At 33.0% G+C, this 8,683-nt stretch overlaps 1 protein-coding gene across 1 annotated transcript in view; it reads right to left on the reverse strand.

Moving 5' to 3' along the window:
- Positions 1–6,632, reverse strand: part of SHC2 (SHC adaptor protein 2) — a 584,758-nt gene extending 578,126 nt beyond the window's left edge. The window contains exon 1 of the mRNA XM_044053899.1: positions 6,383–6,632. The gene's annotated coding sequence lies outside the window, so the exon portion shown is untranslated. The remainder of the gene's footprint in view (positions 1–6,382) is intronic.
- Between the last annotated feature and the right edge of the window lie 2,051 nt (positions 6,633–8,683).

Genomic DNA, 8,683 nt, shown 5'->3' on the forward strand with positions numbered 1-8,683 from the left:
TGTAGTACAAATAATTGCTCATTACTGTAAAATTGTACACATGCAAGGAGTACTGCTATATAAACACATTCTTATGACTGTAACATTTTATATATGCAAGGAGTACTAATGCATAAACATGTTCTTATAGCTGTAACATTGTACATATAGGTTCATAGGTGTTTACTATGTTAACAACCACAAGGGCCTTTTTAAGCCTAGCCATGCATCCCAAATCTCTGACAAGTACTGCTACCCTTTATAAGTGTAAGCAGGGGCTTGAGAGATGAAACATTTATAAGCAGAGGCCTGGGAGATGAACCACTTACAGGCTGCTTGTTCTCTATCCAATTGTCCAAGTTACACTTGAATTGGGTTGGGGGAACTCTGCTTCACATGGATGGTGAGCCTGTTCCAGAGAAGGGGTAGTCTCTGAGATACATACCTGTCTCTCCAGCAAAGAGTATTGATGTATAAACATATTCTTATAACCATATCATCGTAAATATGCAAGGAGTACTGCTGTATAAACGTTCTTATAACTATAACATTGTAAATATGCACTGATTTCTACTTTATAGATATGTTATTATAGCTATATCGTACCTCTTAGCTGTTCAGATTGTCGCAGAATGTCTAGATTTTTAACTCACACTTTTAGTCTGTTCCTCATAAAAACTGTGCTTTTCTGGCTAATCAGTGAGGATTGAATTCACCAAATAATGTCAGATATTTGAGTTTTAGTCTTTAAATCCTTCAGAAAATACATATAACACAAAATATTTCATTCTAGTTACGTTCTAAGTTTATAAGTGCGTATTTAAAATGTGTCCCTATGTTTGGGCCTTTGCACCACCTCCTCCCGTTATTTTTGGCTTTGTGCAGATTTCTTGTGCACTGAGTTTGAGAGGTATGTGTGTGTGTGTGTGTGTGTGTGTGTGTGTGTGTGTGTGTGTGTGTGTGTGTGTGTGTGTGTGTGTGTGTGTGTATATATATATGTATATATATATATATATATATATATATATATATATATATATATATATAGTTATGAATCTATATAGTAATATATAGAAAGAGAGACAGATGCAAGTGCTAATGTATAACCATGCTCCTATAACTGTAACATTGATTATATGCAATGAGTACTACTGTATATGCATATTCTTACAGTTATAACATTGTAAATATGCAAGGAGTACTGCTATATAAACATGTTCTTATAATTGTAATATTGTATATGTGCAAGGAGCTCTACTATATATACATGTTCTTATAACTGTAATATTGTATATTGCAAGGAGTTTTACTATATATACATGTTCTTATAACTGTAATATTGTATATTGCAAGGAGTTTTACTATATATACATGTTCTTATAACTGTAATATTGTATATTGCAAGGAGTTTTACTATATATACATGTTCTTATAACTGTAATATTGTATATTGCAAGGAGTTTTACTATATATACATGTTCTTATAACTGTAATATTGTATATTGCAAGGAGTTTTACTATATATACATGTTCTTATAACTGTAATATTGTATATTGCAAGGAGCTCTACTATATATACATGTTCTTATAACTGTAATATTGTATATTGCAAGGAGTTTTACTATATATACATGTTCTTATAACTGTAATATTGTATATTGCAAGGAGTTTTACTATATATACATGTTCTTATAACTGTAATATTGTATATTGCAAGGAGTTTTACTATATATACATGTTCTTATAACTGTAATATTGTATATTGCAAGGAGTTTTACTATATATACATGTTCTTATAACTGTAATATTGTATATTGCAAGGAGCTCTACTATATATACATGTTCTTATAACTGTAATATTGTATATTGCAAGGAGTTTTACTATATATACATGTTCTTATAACTGTAATATTGTATATTGCAAGGAGTTTTACTATATATACATGTTCTTATAACTGTAATATTGTATATTGCAAGGAGTTCTACTATATATACATGTTCTTATAACTGTAATATTGTATATTGCAAGGAGTTTTACTATATATACATATTCTTATAACTGTAATATTGTATATTGCAAGGAGTTTTACTATATATACATGTTCTTATAACTGTAATATTGTATATTGCAAGGAGTTTTACTATATATACATGTTCTTATAACTGTAATATTGTATATTGCAAGGAGTTTTACTATATATACATGTTCTTATAACTGTAATATTGTATATTGCAAGGAGTTCTACTATATATACATGTTCTTATAACTGTAATATTGTATATTGCAAGGAGTTTTACTATATATACATGTTCTTATAACTGTAATATTGTATATTGCAAGGAGTTTTACTATATATACATGTTCTTATAACTGTAATATTGTATATTGCAAGGAGTTTTACTATATATACATGTTCTTATAACTGTAATATTGTATATTGCAAGGAGTTTTACTATATATACATGTTCTTATACCTTTAAGATTATAAACTGACAAGGAGTTCTAATGTATAAACATGGTCTTACAGCTGTAACATTCTATATATGGAAGTAGTAGTACTACTGTATAAACACGCACTTATAGCTGTAACATTGTAAATATGGAACGACTTCTACTTTATAAACAGGTCTTATGACTGTAACATTGTATATATGCAAGGAGTACTGATGTATAAATGTGTTCTTATAATTGTAAGATGGTAAATATGCAAGGAGTACTACTGTATAACTATGTTTTTATAAGTTTCATATTGTTTCATATTGTAAATTGATTTCTAGGACTATGCAATTTAATTCTGTGTGAGTCCTACTCTGCTTTTTATATAAGACTATTTGCATGTTTTATATATATATATATATATATATATATATATATATATATATATATATATTTATATATACATACACACAAACACACACACACACACACACGCACACACTTATTTAATAAAAGGTTGAAAATAAGAGAGAATCATAAATGGTAAAACACAAAAGGAGAATCATAAAACACCAAATGACTTATAGGAATGAATCACAAAATTCTGAATATTTCTGTCCCATTTCAAAAACTATCAGAAAACCCCACCTGCAAAACCAAGATGAAGCATCTTCTTGGATGTGGTACGATTATGGAAGGGGTTTTGCCTACCTGTGAAACCTTACTTATATGTACTAACCATAGCTGTAACCTTACTTCTGCTCCTAACCGTACACATTGCATTACTAAAAGCTCTGTCCCTAACAGACCACTACACAAGACAAAAGGACACAGAAGACACACAACACAAAACATGCACAACACTGAATCTATCCCCTTACCTAACCCTTTCTCTAACCTAATCCGTGAATGCTTGCACATACACACCAACCACTATGGCAAAGTCGTGCACATCTTCACAACCACCACTTTTCATTCAAACATTCATTTTTGTGCACACTCCTACTTATCTGCATTCAACCAGTGTGATTCACTCAAACGAAGATTCACTCATTTGTATCTTCTCTTCTTTTACTCTCACAAAAAGGAGAGAATTTTTAGTTATACCCGTAGGTGATTTTATATGTGTGCAAATATATATACAAATCTCTATCTCACTCTCTCTCTCTCTCTCTCTCTATATATATATATATATATATATATATATATATGTGTGTGTGTATGTGTGTGTGTGTGTGTGTGTGTGTGTGTGTGTATGTGTGTGTGTATCGTGTGTATGATGTGTTTATATATATATATATATATATATATATATATATATATATATATATATATATATATATATATATAGGTTTACTATCAAATGGTTGAAAGACCAATAGGTGAAATTCACATAGTTGATCATCATAAATGGGAAAATCCTTTAGTCGACTGTCATAATCTCCCATTTAGATTGTCGAATGTACAATGCAATTCAACCAACTGAATTTGATTATTTGATAGTCATTGCCAAAAGCCCAAATCGTCAAAAACGCAGCACACCACATTGCATTTCATCTGAACATAGTAGTGGCAGTGTTTATGCCATTTAGCCCACTGTAGTGCGATCCTAGAGTTAGAATATATAGTTGGGAGATCGGGGGCACAGTCCCCCATATTGCGTGGTGTGGGGGGTGAAGCTCCCCACCTAGCTTAGATCCATACTGACCATTTTCTGTTAGTAGGGTATGCAAGTAGTGTATAATTACACTGGGTTTGGCTTGGTGGAGGTTTGGATTTGACAAAAATTTTGAAATTGGTCGAAAATGTTGAAAAGTGTGATTTTTGACCATGTGAATGCTTCATTGTTTTGAATTTCAACAATAAGATTTTACATTATGATAGCTTTATGCTCTAACTTTCGACTATTTGATAATAAACCATATATATATATATATATATATATATATATATATATATATATATATATATATATATATATATATATATGGTTTCACTTCATTAACATGAATTGCTGAAATATCGAATTTCAGCAATTCGTGTCCATGAAGCCAAAACCTCAAAATAACGAAAGTGCATAATCGCGAATAGGACTATGTCAAATTCACACTTATGCATTTATGTTATTGTACGGAAGTGTTCGGCTGGGATGGTGCCTGCAGTTTAAGGTGAGTGTTTTTCTAACTTGTACAAGTGGGTTAGGGTAGGGAGGTGGCGGTATGAGTGTGTGTGTTGGCTGGTTGTGAATTTTTTTAGTTTTTTACTGTTTGTGCAATCTCGGAGTTAGTATATATAAGTAGGGGGTGGGGGGGGTGCAGGGGGGCATGCCCCCTGCATTTGTATAGTGTAAGTGTGTGTCTGTATGGTGGTGTGTTCAATTTCATTGTTTTGTGGTGTGGGTGTTATGGTTTGTGTGTTGTGTGTTGTATGCTGTGTGTTCAATGTTGTGAGTTCGTGATTGTGAGGTATCTGTGTTCTGATGGTTTCGGCTTTATACTGTTGAAATGCTGAAATTCAATATTTCAGCATTTTGGCAGTATGAAGTGAAACCATATATATATATATATATATATATATATATATATACAAATATATATATATATATATATATATATATATATATATATGGGTCTATGTTTTAATGTCGAAAACCCGGTTTTGCAATCACACTTTAGCGAAAGTATGTATTATCGAAACTGCACATGAGCGAAGTACATAACATCGAACATGTACATTCACATAAGCTGGTTCTCTGAAGTGCATTATAGTGGGGATAAGGAATTACATCCTTTTCCCCACTGTAGTGCGATCTCGGAGTTAGTATATTTAAGTAGGGAGGGTGTGGGGGCCACAGTGGGGCTTGCCCCCCTGCAAAAGAGTAATTTGTAAAATTTTTAATTTATGTTTTAGGGTAGGGGAACGGCTTACTCAAAAGTACATGTTCGATGTTATGTACTTTGCTCATGCAGTTTCGATACTACATCGTTTCGCTAAGGTGTGATTGCAAAACCAGGATTTGATGAAGTGTTTTTTTCGACATTACAACATAGATTAATACATATATATATATATATATATATATATATATATATGTTTCTGACTATTTGAAACATTCTTTGTATATGTGCACTATCCTTGTCTATATGGCACAGATTGTGGTTGAAAAGGATCTCTGGACCAATTCAGCTATCCAGTTAAATTAAATAAAGAAATAAACAGTGATATACAGCAATAAAATTAGACTTTATGCCACTAACAGGTTCTTTATTTGACAGTAACTAATGGCTAATTTCCCTATGAATCTCCCCAAAATATTTTGCAGTGTTACCTTACAAATACTTTCCTTGGGCTCAGAGGCTCAGGGTATGGTCTGAATCTATCAGAATGCGTGCTTGATGAGCCGTATCTGAAAGGATACTAGTTCCTGGATAGTAAAGGTGACATTTCCTGATTTAGTGGAGTTAATTTACTTATTCTACTCTGTATTCTGCTGAGAAAAGTCAAACAGGTACAATATTCAATTCGAATTACATTTTCAGAATTAGAGTTCTGTAATTCATACTTCACGCCACTTCTAAAAAGTTTAGTGTTTTGTTTTAAGGATATCCTTTAGTTTTTTTCCCATGTTATAGGCTTACAAAATGTGACCATTTTCTAAACATAATTTGTAATAAACAATACTAATAATATTAAAGAGACATATTCATCTTAAACCAGCGCAGTGAACAAACGTACCTTGTACTGGTATGTATGTATGTATGTAAGCATTTTTAAATTCATCTTAGAACTTCACTTTGAAGACAGATACCTGGTATTAGTCTATATTTAAATCTTAGCCTGACTTTATTATAATGTAATTTGTTTGTTGCAGCCATGTACCACTAAGGAAACTTTGCTAAATAAAAAGCACAGATGATATGAAACATTAAGAAGCAGAATATACCATGCTAAGCCTATACAACTTACTTTTAAGTGCTTTGTTGCCTCTTGATACTTTGTCACAAAAACATTGATCTTTACCAGATTGGTTTTCTGTAGTTTAGGCACCCAGAACTGTGACCAAGTGAAACTTGATAAGTAAGCCAGCTGTTACCACTTCCTTTTAGTCCTCCTGTTTTTACCTCCACTTCGATTCCTACCATCTATCACAGCTTTGCAGCTACAGTTGTACTCAAAGAAAAAAAAACTCCTAGCCCAGTCTTTTTGCTGTAGTCAGATGCACTTGAGGTTAGTGATGTGGTAAGTGGGGAGGACGTCTGTCAATATTTAAAGAGACATGGCATATTTAGTGCCAAGACAAACAGAAGGCTGTAAGATCATTGGTCATTGGGCTGTACAGTTTGCAACTGTTGAACTGACACTCGGGTCATAGGTCATATTTTCATATTGAATGTTTTTTTTTTTTCATTCTGGACTTCCCTGCACATTTATTTATGCTGTAAAATAAAATTTAAATGCCTGATGTCAGCTTATGGTAAATTCATATGGCTTATATGTAGTCCTTAGAGTATAGAACTAACACTGGTTGTTATGTGATATTTTTCAAAAATATGCTGTTACTCTTACACACTTAATTATATAAAATGGAGGAAAACAAAAAATGTTCTTGCACATAACATTATTATGCTATCAGTTCTTCTGTGATCACCATAAATAACTGCAGTCTCAAAAGTATGATGTCTCTTGGATGTGGAAAACAGTAACAAATGAAACATAGGTAAAAAAAGTATTGATTTTCAAGCAGGCAAACCTGCAACTCTTATTCCCACTAATTACATATACCAACTCCAAGGTCTCTGCATCTTGGGGAAAGGAGAAAACCCCAAGATGCAGTTACCTCAATGTTCTAAGATAAAGCCTAGCATTCACACAGTACTAAGAATGCAGAAAACAGATGTAATTCAGAAGGCTCATGTTAGGTCTGATATCCCACCTGAGAGCCAGAGGGTGGCAGGATTAACAAGAAACAGAATACAAAGAATTAGACCAGATAAAATCCCTTTGGCCAGCAGATCTCTGTGCCTGTCTCCTCGATGCTATCCCTGTGGGAGGAATAAAGACACCTTGTTCAAATTTCAAGTAGTTTATTCAATTAAGTAAGTAGATGGATGAGTGTTCTTCTAAAGAATGCTAAGAGAGCTGATCACAGGTGTCTTATATGCACAGGTTTACAAAAACTGTGTTTTGTAAGGCATAAGGTGAAGATGAGTTCCTTTACCCTCCTATGTGGTTTAACCACCATAACTGTCTGCATCAGCTTATTTTAGTGTGCGCTTAATATTTATGAAATAAAATACAAATTATAAATAGCTCATTCATTTTGACGGTCCTCATACCTATTAAAGGTGTGTATAAGGACTTATCGATTAGTTGGTCTCCATCCATTGACCAGTGTGTGCACCATGTATTATGTAGGAGAATATAAGTCACCAAATATTATGCAGCAAAATGTAAGCCAATCTGCTCCAGAGCATTAGTCAAACTGAACATTTCTGCAAGCTAGGGTTAGCACCTCTCCCTTGTTTCACAGTATAGTCTGATTTAGGCAGTTGTATCCTATAAAAATATGAAAAATGTCAAAAAAATGGCAACTGTCCTGATATTTTAGGAGGAAAAAAATACATATATATATATATATATATATATATATATATATATAATACCTATTAATATGGTATAAAACAGTATGAACCACCAATATTTTACATCAGTAAATCATTATGTATAATTCAGTGCTGGGAACACACCTAGATTAATGGCATGTGGGAGGGTGGGGAGTGTCTGATGTATCTAGGAAGGAAGAAAGAATTATCACTTTTACCAGTGTTTCCAGGCTTAATGCTGGCTGCATACCTCTCAGCGGTCCAGATTTCTGCTTCACAGTTTTGTTCTGTTTCTCATAAAATTGTGGTTTTCTGGCACATCACTGGCTAATCATTGAGGACTGAAGTCAGAAAATAATGGAAGACATTTGAGTTTCAGACTTCATATACTTCAGAAAAATCATACTAATGCAAAACCTGCGTTCTTCTACTTTCTCAGTTTGTAAGAGCAACATTTAAAAAGTGTTTTTGGGGCTTTGTACCCCCATTATTTGTGGCTTTGTCCAGACTTCTTGCTCTATGGCTGGATGATACAGCTTAAATGGCTTAATGGTGAGATGTATTAATCATGGCCTACTTAGAAGAGAGGGTTAGGTCTATGAGCTACTAATGTATCTCATCATCTGCTCTTGGGTTTGATTCTATCACTCTCAACTTCCAAAGA

The sequence above is a fragment of the Protopterus annectens genome, chromosome 13.part0 (genome assembly GCF_019279795.1).
Source record: "Protopterus annectens isolate FY-2018-M chromosome 13.part0, PAN1.0, whole genome shotgun sequence".
NCBI lineage: Eukaryota > Metazoa > Chordata > Ceratodontiformes > Protopteridae > Protopterus > Protopterus annectens.